This window comes from Pseudophryne corroboree, chromosome 10 (genome assembly GCF_028390025.1).
Source record: "Pseudophryne corroboree isolate aPseCor3 chromosome 10, aPseCor3.hap2, whole genome shotgun sequence".
NCBI lineage: Eukaryota > Metazoa > Chordata > Amphibia > Anura > Myobatrachidae > Pseudophryne > Pseudophryne corroboree.
Genome location: NC_086453.1, coordinates 257,055,617 through 257,072,070, shown reverse-complemented (window position 1 = coordinate 257,072,070; position 16,454 = coordinate 257,055,617).

Sequence of the window (16,454 nt, the reverse complement as noted above, 5' to 3'; positions counted from 1 at the left end):
TTTTGAACAGGAGCTTCAACCGTTTTGTAGCATATGAGAAATTCCCTAAGCCCCGGACCTGTCGATTTTGATCAAAAATTTAAATTTCAAAAGTGCCCCAATTTCTGCTTTAAACTTTAGGTACTATCCCAAAATGTATCACTAAGGTGACAAAAGTTGATTTCGGAGCATCATTTTTGAACAGGAGCTTCAACCATTTTGTGGCATATGAGAAATTCCCTAAGCCCCGGACCTGTCGATTTTGGTCAAAAATGTAAATTTCAGAAGTGCCCCAATTTCTGCTTTAAACTTTAGGTACTATCCCAAAATGTATCACTAAGGTGACAGAAGTTGATTTCGGAGCATCATTTTTGAACAGGAGCTTCAACCATTTTGTGGCATATGAGAAATTCCCTAAGCCCCGGACCTGTCTATTTTGGTCAAAAATGAAAATTTAAAAAGTGCCCCAATTTCTGCTTTAAACTTTAGGTACTATCCCAAAATGTATCACTAAGGTGACAGAAGTTGATTTCGGAGCATCATTTTTGAACAGGAGCTTCAACCATTTTGTGGCATATGAGAAATTCCCTAAGCCCCAGACCTGTCGATTTTGGTCAAAAATTTAAATTTCAGAAGTGCCCCAATTCCTGCTTTAAACTTTAGGTACTATCCCAAAATGTATCACTAAGGTGACAGAAGTTGATTTCGGAGCATCATTTTTGAACAGGAGCTTCAACCATTTTGTGGCATATGAGAAATTCCCTAAGCCCCGGACCTGTCGATTTTGGTCAAAAATGTAAATTTCAGAAGTGCCCCAATTTCTGCTTTAAACTTTAGTTACTATCCCAAAATGTATCACTAAGGTGACAGAAGTTGATTTCGGAGCATCATTTTTGAACAGGAGCTTCAACCATTTTGTGGCATATGAGAAATTCCCTAAGCCCCGGACCTGTCTATTTTGGTCAAAAATGAAAATTTAAAAAGTGCCCCAATTTCTGCTTTAAACTTTAGGTACTATCCCAAAATGTATCACTAAGATGACAGAAGTTGATTTCGGAGCATCATTTTTGAACAGGAGCTTCAACCATTTTGTGGCATATGAGAAATTCCCTAAGCCCCGGACCTGTCGATTTTGGTCAAAAATGAAAAATTCAAAAGTGCCCCAATTTCTGCTTTAAACTTTAGGTACTATCCCAAAATGTATCACTAAGGTGACAGAAGTTGATTTCGGAGCATCACTTTTGAACAGGAGCTTCAACCGTTTTGTGACATAGAAGAAATTCCCTAAGCCCCGGACCTGTCGATTTTGGTCAAAAATGTAAATTTCAGAAGTGCCCCAATTTCTGCTTCAAACTTTAGGTACTATCCCAAAATGTATCACTAAGGTGACAAAAGTTGATTTCGGAGCATCATTTTTGAACAGGAGCTTCAACTATTTTGTGGCATATGAGAAATTCCCTAAGCCCCGGACCTGTCGATTTTGGTCAAAAATGTAAATTTCAGAAGTGCCCCAATTTCTGCTTTAAACTTCAGGTACTATCCCAAAATGTATCACTAAGGTGACAGAAGTTGATTTTGGAGCATCATTTTTGAACAGGAGCTTCAACCGTTTTGTGACATAGAAGAAATTCCCTAAGCCCCGGACCTGTCGATTTTGGTCAAAAATGAAAATTTCAAAAGTGACCAAATTTCTGCTTTAAACTTTAGGTACTATCCCAAAATGTATCACTAAGGTGACAAAAGTTGATTTCGGAGCATCATTTTTGAACAGGAGCTTCAACTATTTTGTGGCATATGAGAAATTCCCAAAGCCCCGGACCTGTCGATTTTGGTCAAAAATGAAAAATTCAAAAGTGCCCCAATTTCTGCTTTAAACTTTAGGTACTATCCCAAAATGTATCACTAAGGTGACAGAAGTTGATTTTGGAGCATCATTTTTGAACAGGAGCTTCAACCGTTTTGTGACATAGAAGAAATTCCCTAAGCCCCGGACCTGTCGATTTTGGTCAAAATGAAAATTTCAAAAGTGACCAAATTTCTGCTTTAAACTTTAGGTACTATCCCAAAATGTATCACTAAGGTGACAGAAGTTGATTTCGGAGCATCATTTTTGAACAGGAGCTTCAACTTATTTGTAGCATATGAGAAATTCCCTAAGCCCCGGCTCGGTCGATTTTGGTCAAAAATGTAAATTTCAGAAGTGCCCCAATTTCTGCTTTAAACTTTAGGTACTATCCCAAAATGTATCACTAAGGTGACAAAAGTTGATTTCGGAGCATCATTTTTGAACAGGAGCTTCAACTATTTTGTGGCATATGAGAAATTCCCTAAGCCCCGGACCTGTCGATTTTGGTCAAAAATGTAAATTTCAGAAGTGCCCCAATTTCTGCTTTAAACTTCAGGTACTGTCCCAAAATGTATCACTAAGGTGACAGAAGTTGATTTCGGAGCATCATTTTTGAACAGGAGCTTCAACCGTTTTGTGGCATATGAGAAATTCCCTAAGCCCCGGACCTGTCGATTTTGGTCAAAAATTTAAATTTCAAAAGTGCCCCAATTTCTGCTTTAAACTTTAGGTACTATCCCAAAATGTATCACTAAGGTGACAAAAGTTGATTTCGGAGCATCATTTTTGAACAGGAGCTTCAACCATTTTGTGGCATATGAGAAATTCCCTAAGCCCCGGACCTGTCGATTTTGGTCAAAAATGTAAATTTCAGAAGTGCCCCAATTTCTGCTTTAAACTTTAGGTACTATCCCAAAATGTATCACTAAGGTGACAGAAGTTGATTTCGGAGCATCATTTTTGAACAGGAGCTTCAACCATTTTGTGGCATATGAGAAATTCCCTAAGCCCCGGACCTGTCTATTTTGGTCAAAAATGAAAATTTAAAAAGTGCCCCAATTTCTGCTTTAAACTTTAGGTACTATCCCAAAATGTATCACTAAGGTGACAGAAGTTGATTTCGGAGCATCATTTTTGAACAGGAGCTTCAACCATTTTGTGGCATATGAGAAATTCCCTAAGCCCCAGACCTGTCGATTTTGGTCAAAAATTTAAATTTCAGAAGTGCCCCAATTCCTGCTTTAAACTTTAGGTACTATCCCAAAATGTATCACTAAGGTGACAGAAGTTGATTTCGGAGCATCATTTTTGAACAGGAGCTTCAACCATTTTGTGGCATATGAGAAATTCCCTAAGCCCCGGACCTGTCGATTTTGGTCAAAAATGTAAATTTCAGAAGTGCCCCAATTTCTGCTTTAAACTTTAGTTACTATCCCAAAATGTATCACTAAGGTGACAGAAGTTGATTTCGGAGCATCATTTTTGAACAGGAGCTTCAACCATTTTGTGGCATATGAGAAATTCCCTAAGCCCCGGACCTGTCTATTTTGGTCAAAAATGAAAATTTAAAAAGTGCCCCAATTTCTGCTTTAAACTTTAGGTACTATCCCAAAATGTATCACTAAGATGACAGAAGTTGATTTCGGAGCATCATTTTTGAACAGGAGCTTCAACCATTTTGTGGCATATGAGAAATTCCCTAAGCCCCGGACCTGTCGATTTTGGTCAAAAATGTAAATTTCAGAAGTGCCCCAATTCCTGCTTTAAACTTTAGGTACTATCCCAAAATGTATCACTAAGGTGACAGAAGTTGATTTCGGAGCATCATTTTTGAACAGGAGCTTCAACCGTTTTGTGGCATATGAGAAATTCCCTAAGCCCCGGACCTGTCGATTTTGGTCAAAAATTTAAATTTCAGAAGTGCCCCAATTTCTGCTTTAAACTTTAGGTACTATCCCAAAATGTATTGTATAGATAATATACTATAGAATTCTTGTTTTCAATACATCTCACTCACAAGGCTTCAAATGATTATAGGCACAAAGGATATCGCTTTGAGATATGCTTGTTTTATTTGTTTTAATGTGAGTGCATCAGTGTAAAAATAAAATATCCGTTTGTTCAAAACTGTATTGCACTATTTTTCTTTCCTCTTCTTGTTGTATATATATCGGTAGAGGCTGGTTATTGAGCTGTTGGATCCTTGTGGAGTTGGATATTTCTAAAGATACCAAGATGTGCCTATAATCATTTGAAGCCTTGTGAGTGAGATGTATTGAAAACAAGAATTCATTGCCATCTGATATAAGCATTCTACACTATTGTGTCTTTTTTGTTTTGTTTTTCTATCTATGTACCTTTACGGCTGATGCCAATAAGGACATATATTATATAGGTTGTGATCCATCCTCATGTTACGTCTAGAGAGCGCCTAAGTGGAGTATATTATCTATACAATACTGTGACAAATTTTGTGAAGTAGGTGAAACTTCATTTATACTTTCACTGGGCTGATCTCTGGACCTTATTGCGCACTCTATAATCATCTTTCACTTTTTACTATCCCAAAATGTATCACTAAGGTGACAGAAGTTGATTTCGGAGCATCATTTTTGAACAGGAGCTTCAACCATTTTGTTGCATATGAGAAATTCCCTAAGCCCCGGACCTGTCTATTTTGGTCAAAAATGAAAATTTAAAAAGTGCCCCAATTTCTGCTTTAAACTTTAGGTACTATCCCAAAATGTATCACTAAGGTGACAGAAGTTGATTTCGGAGCATCATTTTTGAACAGGAGCTTCAACCATTTTGTGGCATATGAGAAATTCCCTAAGCCCCGGACCTGTCGATTTTGGTCAAAAATTTAAATTTCAGAAGTGCCCCAATTCCTGCTTTAAACTTTAGGTACTATCCCAAAATGTATCACTAAGGTGACAGAAGTTGATTTCGGAGCATCATTTTTGAACAGGAGCTTCAGCCATTTTGTGGCATATGAGAAATTCCCTAAGCCCCGGACCTGTCGATTTTGGTCAAAAATGTAAATTTCAGAAGTGCCCTAATTTCTGCTTTAAACTTTAGGTACTATCCCAAAATGTATCACTAAGGTGACAGAAGTTGATTTCGGAGCATCATTTTTGAACAGGAGCTTCAACCATTTTGTGGCATATGAGAAAATCCCTAAGCCCCGGACCTGTCGATTTTGGTCAAAAATGAAAATTTTAAAAGTGCCCCAATTTCTGCTTTAAACTTTAGGTACTATCCCAAAATGTATCACTAAGATGACAGAAGTTGATTTCAGAGCATCATTTTTGAACAGGAGCTTCAACCATTTTGTGGCATATGAGAAATTCCCTAAGCCCCGGACCTGTCGATTTTGGTCAAAAATGAAAATTTAAAAAGTGCCCCAATTTCAGCTTTAAACTTTAGGTACTATTCCAAAATGTATCACTAAGGTGACAGAAGTTGATTTCGGAGCATCATTTTTGAACAGGAGCTTCAACCATTTTGTGGCATATGAGAAAATCCCTAAGCCCCGGACCTGTCGATTTTGGTCAAAAATGAAAATTTTAAAAGTGCCCCAATTTCTGCTTTAAACTTTAGGTACTATCCCAAAATGTATCACTAAGATGACAGAAGTTGATTTCGGAGCATCATTTTTGAACAGGAGCTTCAACCATTTTGTGGCATATGAGAAATTCCCTAAGCCCCGGACCTGTCGATTTTGGTCAAAAATGTAAATTTCAGAAGTGCCCCAATTCCTGCTTTAAACTTTAGGTACTATCCCAAAATGTATTGTATAGATAATATACTATAGAATTCTTGTTTTCAATACATCTCACTCACAAGGCTTCAAATGATTATAGGCACAAAGGATATCGCTTTGAGATATGCTTGTTTTATTTGTTTTAATGTGAGTGCATCAGTGTAAAAATAAAATATCCGTTTGTTCAAAACTGTATTGCACTATTTTTCTTTCCTCTTCTTGTTGTATATATATCGGTAGAGGCTGGTTATTGAGCTGTTGGATCCTTGTGGAGTTGGATATTTCTAAAGATACCAAGATGTGCCTATAATCATTTGAAGCCTTGTGAGTGAGATGTATTGAAAACAAGAATTCATTGCCATCTGATATAAGCATTCTACACTATTGTGTCTTTTTTGTTTTTCTATCTATGTACCTTTACGGCTGATGCCAATAAGGACATATATTATATAGGTTGTGATCCATCCTCATGTTACGTCTAGAGAGCGCCTAAGTGGAGTATATTATCTATACAATACTGTGACAAATTTTGTGAAGTAGGTGAAACTTCATTTATACTTTCACTGGGCTGATCTCTGGACCTTATTGCGCACTCTATAATCATCTTTCACTTTTTACTATCCCAAAATGTATCACTAAGGTGACAGAAGTTGATTTCGGAGCATCATTTTTGAACAGGAGCTTCAACCATTTTGTGGCATATGAGAAATTCCCTAAGCCCCGGACCTGTCTATTTTGGTCAAAAATGAAAATTTAAAAAGTGCCCCAATTTCTGCTTTAAACTTTAGGTACTATCCCAAAATGTATCACTAAGGTGACAGAAGTTGATTTCGGAGCATCATTTTTGAACAGGAGCTTCAACCATTTTGTGGCATATGAGAAATTCCCTAAGCCCCGGACCTGTCGATTTTGGTCAAAAATTTAAATTTCAGAAGTGCCCCAATTCCTGCTTTAAACTTTAGGTACTATCCCAAAATGTATCACTAAGGTGACAGAAGTTGATTTCGGAGCATCATTTTTGAACAGGAGCTTCAACCATTTTGTGGCATATGAGAAATTCCCTAAGCCCCGGACCTGTCGATTTTGGTCAAAAATGTAAATTTCAGAAGTGCCCCAATTTCTGCTTTAAACTTTAGGTACTATCCCAAAATGTATCACTAAGGTGACAGAAGTTGATTTCGGAGTATCATTTTTGAACAGGAGCTTCAACCATTTTGTGGCATATGAGAAAATCCCTAAGCCCCGGACCTGTCGATTTTGGTCAAAAATGAAAATTTTAAAAGTGCCCCAATTTCTGCTTTAAACTTTAGGTACTATCCCAAAATGTATCACTAAGATGACAGAAGTTGATTTCAGAGCATAATTTTTGAACAGGAGCTTCAACCATTTTGTGGCATATGAGAAATTCCCTAAGCCCCGGACCTGTCGATTTTGGTCAAAAATGAAAATTTAAAAAGTGCCCCAATTTCAGCTTTAAACTTTAGGTACTATTCCAAAATGTATCACTAAGGTGACAGAAGTTGATTTCGGAGCATCATTTTTGAACAGGAGCTTCAACCATTTTGTGGCATATGAGAAAATCCCAAAGCCCCGGACCTGTCGATTTTGGTCAAAAATGAAAAATTCAAAAGTGCCCCAATTTCTGCTTTAAACTTTAGGTACTATCCCAAAATGTATCACTAAGGTGACAGAAGTTGATTTTGGAGCATCATTTTTGAACAGGAGCTTCAACCGTTTTGTGACATAGAAGAAATTCCCTAAGCCCCGGACCTGTCGATTTTGGTCAAAAATGTAAATTTCAGAAGTGCCCCAATTTCTGCTTTAAACTTTAGGTACTATCCCAAAATGTATCACTAAGGTGACAAAAGTTGATTTCGGAGCATCATTTTTGAACAGGAGCTTCAACTATTTTGTGGCATATGAGAAATTCCCTAAGCCCCGGACCTGTCGATTTTGGTCAAAAATGTAAATTTCAGAAGTGCCCCAATTTCTGCTTTAAACTTCAGGTACTATCCCAAAATGTATCACTAAGGTGACAGAAGTTGATTTCGGAGCATCATTTTTGAACAGGAGCTTCAACCATTTTGTGGCATATGAGAAATTCCCTAAGCCCCAGACCTGTCTATTTTGGTCAAAAATGAAAATTTAAAAAGTGCCCCAATTTCTGCTTTAAACTTTAGGTACTATCACAAAATGTATCACTAAGGTGACAGAAGTTGATTTCGGAGCATCATTTTTGAACAGGAGCTTCAACCATTTTGTGGCATATGAGAAATTCCCTAAGCCCCGGACCTGTTGATTTTGGTCAAACATTTAAATTTCAGAAGTGCCCCAATTCCTGCTTTAAACTTTAGGTACTATCCCAAAATGTATCATTAAGGTGACAGAAGTTGATTTCGGAGCATCATTTTTGAACAGGAGCTTCAACCATTTTGTGGCATATGAGAAATTCCCTAAGCCCCGGACCTGTCGATTTTGGTCAAAAATGTAAATTTCAGAAGTGCCCCAATTTCTGCTTTAAACTTTAGGTACTATCCCAAAATGTATCACTAAGGTGACAGAAGTTGATTTCGGAGCATCATTTTTGAACAGGAGCTTCAACCATTTTGTGGCATATGAGAAAATCCCTAAGCCCCGGACCTGTCGATTTTGGTCAAAAATGAAAATTTTAAAAGTGCCCCAATTTCTGCTTTAAACTTTAGGTACTATCCCAAAATGTATCACTAAGATGACAGAAGTTGATTTCAGAGCATAATTTTTGAACAGGAGCTTCAACCATTTTGTGGCATATGAGAAATTCCCTAAGCCCCGGACCTGTCGATTTTGGTCAAAAATGAAAATTTAAAAAGTGCCCCAATTTCAGCTTTAAACTTTAGGTACTATTCCAAAATGTATCACTAAGGTGACAGAAGTTGATTTCGGAGCATCATTTTTGAACAGGAGCTTCAACCATTTTGTGGCATATGAGAAAATCCCAAAGCCCCGGACCTGTCGATTTTGGTCAAAAATGAAAAATTCAAAAGTGCCCCAATTTCTGCTTTAAACTTTAGGTACTATCCCAAAATGTATCACTAAGGTGACAGAAGTTGATTTTGGAGCATCATTTTTGAACAGGAGCTTCAACCGTTTTGTGACATAGAAGAAATTCCCTAAGCCCCGGACCTGTCGATTTTGGTCAAAAATGTAAATTTCAGAAGTGCCCCAATTTCTGCTTTAAACTTTAGGTACTATCCCAAAATGTATCACTAAGGTGACAAAAGTTGATTTCGGAGCATCATTTTTGAACAGGAGCTTCAACCATTTTGTGGCATATGAGAAAATCCCTAAGCCCCGGACCTGTCGATTTTGGTCAAAAATGAAAAATTCAAAAGTGCCCCAATTTCTGCTTTAAACTTTAGGTACTATCCCAAAATGTATCACTAAGGTGACAGAAGTTGATTTCGGAGCATCATTTTTGAACAGGAGCTTCAACCATTTTGTGGCATATGAGAAATTCCCTAAGCCCCGGACCTGTCGATTTTGGTCAAAAATGTAAATTTCAGAAGTGCCCCAATTTCTGCTTTAAACTTTAGGTACTATCCCAAAATGTATCACTAAGGTGACAGAAGTTGATTTCGGAGCATCATTTTTGAACAGGAGCTTCAACCATTTTGTGGCATATGAGAAAATCCCTAAGCCCCGGACCTGTCGATTTTGGTCAAAAATGAAAAATTCAAAAGTGCCCCAATTTCTGCTTTAAACTTTAGGTACTATCCCAAAATGTACCACTAAGGTGACAAAAGTTGATTTCGGAGCATCATTTTTGAACAGGAGCTTCAACTATTTTGTGGCATATGAGAAATTCCCTAAGCCCCGGACCTGTCGATTTTGGTCAAAAATGTAAATTTCAGAAGTGCCCCAATTTCTGCTTTAAACTTCAGGTACTATCCCAAAATGTATCACTAAGGTGACAGAAGTTGATTTCGGAGCATCATTTTTGAACAGGAGCTTCAACCGTTTTGTGGCATATGAGAAATTCCCTAAGCCCCGGACCTGTCGATTTTGGTCAAAAATGTAAATTTCAAAAGTGCCCCAATTTCTGCTTTAAACTTTAGGTACTATCCCAAAATGTATCACTAAGGTGACAAAAGTTGATTTCGGAGCATCATTTTTGAACAGGAGCTTCAACCATTTTGTGGCATATGAGAAATTCCCTAAGCCCCGGACCTGTCGATTTTGGTCAAAAATGTAAATTTCAGAAGTGCCCCAATTTCTGCTTTAAACTTTAGGTACTATCCCAAAATGTATCACTAAGGTGACAGAAGTTGATTTCGGAGCATAATTTTTGAACAGGAGCTTCAACCATTTTGTGGCATATGAGAAATTCCCTAAGCCCCGGACCTGTCTATTTTGGTCAAAAATGAAAATTTAAAAAGTGCCCCAATTTCAGCTTTAAACTTTAGGTACTATTCCAAAATGTTTTACTAAGGTGACAGAAGTTGATTTCGGAGCATCATTTTTGAACAGGAGCTTCAACCATTTTGTGGCATATGAGAAAATCCCTAAGCCCCGGACCTGTCGATTTTGGTCAAAAATGAAAATTTTAAAAGTGCCCCAATTTCTGCTTTAAACTTTAGGTACTATCCCAAAATGTATCACTAAGATGACAGAAGTTGATTTCGGAGCATCATTTTTGAACAGGAGCTTCAACCATTTTGTGGCATATGAGAAATTCCCTAAGCCCCGGACCTGTCGATTTTGGTCAAAAATGTTAATTTCAGAAGTGCCCCAATTCCTGCTTTAAACTTTAGGTACTATCCCAAAATGTATTGTATAGATAATATACTATAGAATTCTTGTTTTCAATACATCTCACTCACAAGGCTTCAAATGATTATAGGCACAAAGGATATCGCTTTGAGATATGCTTGTTTTATTTGTTTTAATGTGAGTGCATCAGTGTAAAAATAAAATATCCGTTTGTTCAAAACTGTATTGCACTATTTTTCTTTCCTCTTCTTGTTGTATATATATCGGTAGAGGCTGGTTATTGAGCTGTTGGATCCTTGTGGAGTTGGATATTTCTAAAGATACCAAGATGTGCCTATAATCATTTGAAGCCTTGTGAGTGAGATGTATTGAAAACAAGAATTCATTGCCATCTGATATAAGCATTCTACACTATTGTGTCTTTTTTGTTTTGTTTTTCTATCTATGTACCTTTACGGCTGATGCCAATAAGGACATATATTATATAGGTTGTGATCCATCCTCATGTTACGTCTAGAGAGCGCCTAAGTGGAGTATATTATCTATACAATACTGTGACAAATTTTGTGAAGTAGGTGAAACTTCATTTATACTTTCACTGGGCTGATCTCTGGACCTTATTGCGCACTCTATAATCATCTTTCACTTTTTACTATCCCAAAATGTATCACTAAGGTGACAGAAGTTGATTTCGGAGCATCATTTTTGAACAGGAGCTTCAACCATTTTGTTGCATATGAGAAATTCCCTAAGCCCCGGACCTGTCTATTTTGGTCAAAAATGAAAATTTAAAAAGTGCCCCAATTTCTGCTTTAAACTTTAGGTACTATCCCAAAATGTATCACTAAGGTGACAGAAGTTGATTTCGGAGCATCATTTTTGAACAGGAGCTTCAACCATTTTGTGGCATATGAGAAATTCCCTAAGCCCCGGACCTGTCGATTTTGGTCAAAAATTTAAATTTCAGAAGTGCCCCAATTCCTGCTTTAAACTTTAGGTACTATCCCAAAATGTATCACTAAGGTGACAGAAGTTGATTTCGGAGCATCATTTTTGAACAGGAGCTTCAACCATTTTGTGGCATATGAGAAATTCCCTAAGCCCCGGACCTGTCGATTTTGGTCAAAAATTTAAATTTCAGAAGTGCCCCAATTCCTGCTTTAAACTTTAGGTACTATCCCAAAATGTATCACTAAGGTGACAGAAGTTGATTTCGGAGCATCATTTTTGAACAGGAGCTTCAGCCATTTTGTGGCATATGAGAAATTCCCTAAGCCCCGGACCTGTCGATTTTGGTCAAAAATGTAAATTTCAGAAGTGCCCTAATTTCTGCTTTAAACTTTAGGTACTATCCCAAAATGTATCACTAAGGTGACAGAAGTTGATTTCGGAGCATCATTTTTGAACAGGAGCTTCAGCCATTTTGTGGCATATGAGAAATTCCCTAAGCCCCGGACCTGTCGATTTTGGTCAAAAATGAAAATTTAAAAAGTGCCCCAATTTCAGCTTTAAACTTTAGGTACTATTCCAAAATGTATCACTAAGGTGACAGAAGTTGATTTCGGAGCATCATTTTTGAACAGGAGCTTCAACCATTTTGTGGCATATGAGAAAATCCCTAAGCCCCGGACCTGTCGATTTTGGTCAAAAATGAAAATTTTAAAAGTGCCCCAATTTCTGCTTTAAACTTTAGGTACTATCCCAAAATGTATCACTAAGATGACAGAAGTTGATTTCGGAGCATCATTTTTGAACAGGAGCTTCAACCATTTTGTGGCATATGAGAAATTCCCTAAGCCCCGGACCTGTCGATTTTGGTCAAAAATGTAAATTTCAGAAGTGCCCCAATTCCTGCTTTAAACTTTAGGTACTATCCCAAAATGTATTGTATAGATAATATACTATAGAATTCTTGTTTTCAATACATCTCACTCACAAGGCTTCAAATGATTATAGGCACAAAGGATATCGCTTTGAGATATGCTTGTTTTATTTGTTTTAATGTGAGTGCATCAGTGTAAAAATAAAATATCCGTTTGTTCAAAACTGTATTGCACTATTTTTCTTTCCTCTTCTTGTTGTATATATATCGGTAGAGGCTGGTTATTGAGCTGTTGGATCCTTGTGGAGTTGGATATTTCTAAAGATACCAAGATGTGCCTATAATCATTTGAAGCCTTGTGAGTGAGATGTATTGAAAACAAGAATTCATTGCCATCTGATATAAGCATTCTACACTATTGTGTCTTTTTTGTTTTTCTATCTATGTACCTTTACGGCTGATGCCAATAAGGACATATATTATATAGGTTGTGATCCATCCTCATGTTACGTCTAGAGAGCGCCTAAGTGGAGTATATTATCTATACAATACTGTGACAAATTTTGTGAAGTAGGTGAAACTTCATTTATACTTTCACTGGGCTGATCTCTGGACCTTATTGCGCACTCTATAATCATCTTTCACTTTTTACTATCCCAAAATGTATCACTAAGGTGACAGAAGTTGATTTCGGAGCATCATTTTTGAACAGGAGCTTCAACCATTTTGTGGCATATGAGAAATTCCCTAAGCCCCGGACCTGTCGATTTTGGTCAAAAATTTAAATTTCAGAAGTGCCCCAATTCCTGCTTTAAACTTTAGGTACTATCCCAAAATGTATCACTAAGGTGACAGAAGTTGATTTCGGAGCATCATTTTTGAACAGGAGCTTCAACCATTTTGTGGCATATGAGAAATTCCCTAAGCCCCGGACCTGTCGATTTTGGTCAAAAATGTAAATTTCAGAAGTGCCCCAATTTCTGCTTTAAACTTTAGGTACTATCCCAAAATGTATCACTAAGGTGACAGAAGTTGATTTCGGAGCATCATTTTTGAACAGGAGCTTCAACCATTTTGTGGCATATGAGAAAATCCCTAAGCCCCGGACCTGTCGATTTTGGTCAAAAATGAAAATTTTAAAAGTGCCCCAATTTCTGCTTTAAACTTTAGGTACTATCCCAAAATGTATCACTAAGATGACAGAAGTTGATTTCAGAGCATAATTTTTGAACAGGAGCTTCAACCATTTTGTGGCATATGAGAAATTCCCTAAGCCCCGGACCTGTCGATTTTGGTCAAAAATGAAAATTTAAAAAGTGCCCCAATTTCAGCTTTAAACTTTAGGTACTATTCCAAAATGTATCACTAAGGTGACAGAAGTTGATTTCGGAGCATCATTTTTGAACAGGAGCTTCAACCATTTTGTGGCATATGAGAAAATCCCAAAGCCCCGGACCTGTCGATTTTGGTCAAAAATGAAAAATTCAAAAGTGCCCCAATTTCTGCTTTAAACTTTATGTACTATCCCAAAATGTATCACTAAGGTGACAGAAGTTGATTTTGGAGCATCATTTTTGAACAGGAGCTTCAACCGTTTTGTGACATAGAAGAAATTCCCTAAGCCCCGGACCTGTCGATTTTGGTCAAAAATGTAAATTTCAGAAGTGCCCCAATTTCTGCTTTAAACTTTAGGTACTATCCCAAAATGTATCACTAAGGTGACAAAAGTTGATTTCGGAGCATCATTTTTGAACAGGAGCTTCAACTATTTTGTGGCATATGAGAAATTCCCTAAGCCCCGGACCTGTCGATTTTGGTCAAAAATGTAAATTTCAGAAGTGCCCCAATTTCTGCTTTAAACTTCAGGTACTATCCCAAAATGTATCACTAAGGTGACAGAAGTTGATTTCGGAGCATCATTTTTGAACAGGAGCTTCAACCGTTTTGTGACATAGAAGAAATTCCCTAAGCCCCGGACCTGTCGATTTTGGTCAAAAATGTAAATTTCAGAAGTGCCCCAATTTCTGCTTTAAACTTTAGGTACTATCCCAAAATGTACCACTAAGGTGACAAAAGTTGATTTCGGAGCATCATTTTTGAACAGGAGCTTCAACCGTTTTGTGGCATATGAGAAATTCCCTAAGCCCCGGACCTGTCGATTTTGGTCAAAAATGTAAATTTCAAAAGTGCCCCAATTTCTGCTTTAAACTTTAGGTACTATCCCAAAATGTATCACTAAGGTGACAAAAGTTGATTTCGGAGCATCATTTTTGAACAGGAGCTTCAACCATTTTGTGGCATATGAGAAATTCCCTAAGCCCCGGACCTGTCGATTTTGGTCAAAAATGTAAATTTCAGAAGTGCCCCAATTTCTGCTTTAAACTTTAGGTACTATCCCAAAATGTATCACTAAGGTGACAGAAGTTGATTTCGGAGCATAATTTTTGAACAGGAGCTTCAACCGTTTTGTGGCATATGAGAAATTCCCTAAGCCCCGGACCTGTCGATTTTGGTCAAAAATGTAAATTTCAGAAGTGCCCCAATTTCTGCTTTAAACTTTAGGTACTATCCCAAAATGTATCACTAAGGTGACAGAAGTTGATTTCGGAGCATCATTTTTGAACAGGAGCTTCAACCGTTTTGTGGCATATGAGAAATTCCCTAAGCCCCGGACCTGTCGATTTTGGTCAAAAATTTAAATTTCAAAAGTGCCCCAATTTCTGCTTTAAACTTTAGGTACTATCCCAAAATGTATGACTAAGGTGACAGAAGTTGATTTCGGAGCATCATTTTTGAACAGGAGCTTCAACCATTTTGTGGCAAATGAGAAATTCCCTAAACCCCGGACCTGTCGATTTTGGTCAAAAATGAAAATTTCAAAAGTGCCCCAATTTCTGCTTTAAACTTTAGGTACTATACCAAAATGTATCACTAAGGTGACAGAAGTTGATTTCGGAGCATCATTTTTGAACAGGTGCTTCAACCATTTTGTGGCATATGAGAAAATCCCTAAGCCCCGGACCTGTCGATTTTGGTCAAAAATGAAAATTTCAAAAGTGCCCCAATTTCTGCTTTAAACTTTAGGTACTATCCCAAAATGTATCACTAAGGTGACAGAAGTTGATTTCTGAGCATCATTTTTGAACAGGAGCTTCAACCGTTTTGTGACATATGAGAAATTCCCTAAGCCCCGGACCTGTCGATTTTGGTCAAAAATGAAAATTTCAAAAGTGCCCCAATTTCTGCTTTAAACTTTAGGTACTATCCCAAAATGTATCACTAAGGTGACAGAAGTTGATTTCGGAGCATCATTTTTGAACAGGAGCTTCAACCGTTTTGTGGCATATGAGAAATTCCCTAAGCCCCGGACCTGTCGATTTTGGGCAAAAATGAAAATTTCAAAAGTGCCCCAATTTCTGCTTTAAACTTTAGGTACTATCCCAAAATGTATCAATAAGGTGACAGAAGTTGATTTCGGAGCATCATTTTTGAACAGGAGCTTCAACTATTTTGTAGCATATGAGAAATTTCTAAGCCCCGGACCTGTCGATTTTGGTCAAAAATGTAAATTTCAGAAGTGCCCCAATTTCTGCTTTAAACTTTAGGTACAATCCCAAAATGTATCACTAAGGTGACAGAAGTTGATTTCGGAGCATCATTTTTGAACTGGAGCTTCAACCGTTTTGTGGCATATGAGAAATTCCCTAAGCCCCGGACCTGTCAATTTTGGTCAAAAATGAAAATTTCAAAAGTGCCCCAATTTCTGCTTTAAACTTTAGGTACTATCCCAAAATGTATCACTAAGGTGACAGAAGTTGATTTCGGAGCATCATTTTTGAACAGGAGCTTCAACCGTTTTGTGGCATATGAGAAATTCCCTAAGCCCCGGACCTGTCGATTTTGGTCAAAAATTTAAATTTCAAAAGTGCCCCAATTTCTGCTTTAAACTTTAGGTACTATCCCAAAATGTATGACTAAGGTGACAGAAGTTGATTTCGGAGCATCATTTTTGAACAGGAGCTTCAACCATTTTGTGGCAAATGAGAAATTCCCTAAGCCCCGGACCTGTCGATTTTGGTCAAAAATGAAAATTTCAAAAGTGCCCCAATTTCTGCTTTAAACTTTAGGTACTATCCCAAAATGTATCACTAAGGTGACAGAAGTTGATTTCGGAGCATCATTTTTGAACAGGAGCTTCAACCGTTTTGTGACATATGAGAAATTCCCTAAGCCCCGGACCTGTCGATTTTGGTCAAAAATGAAAATTTCAAAAGTGCCCCAATTTCTGCTTTAAA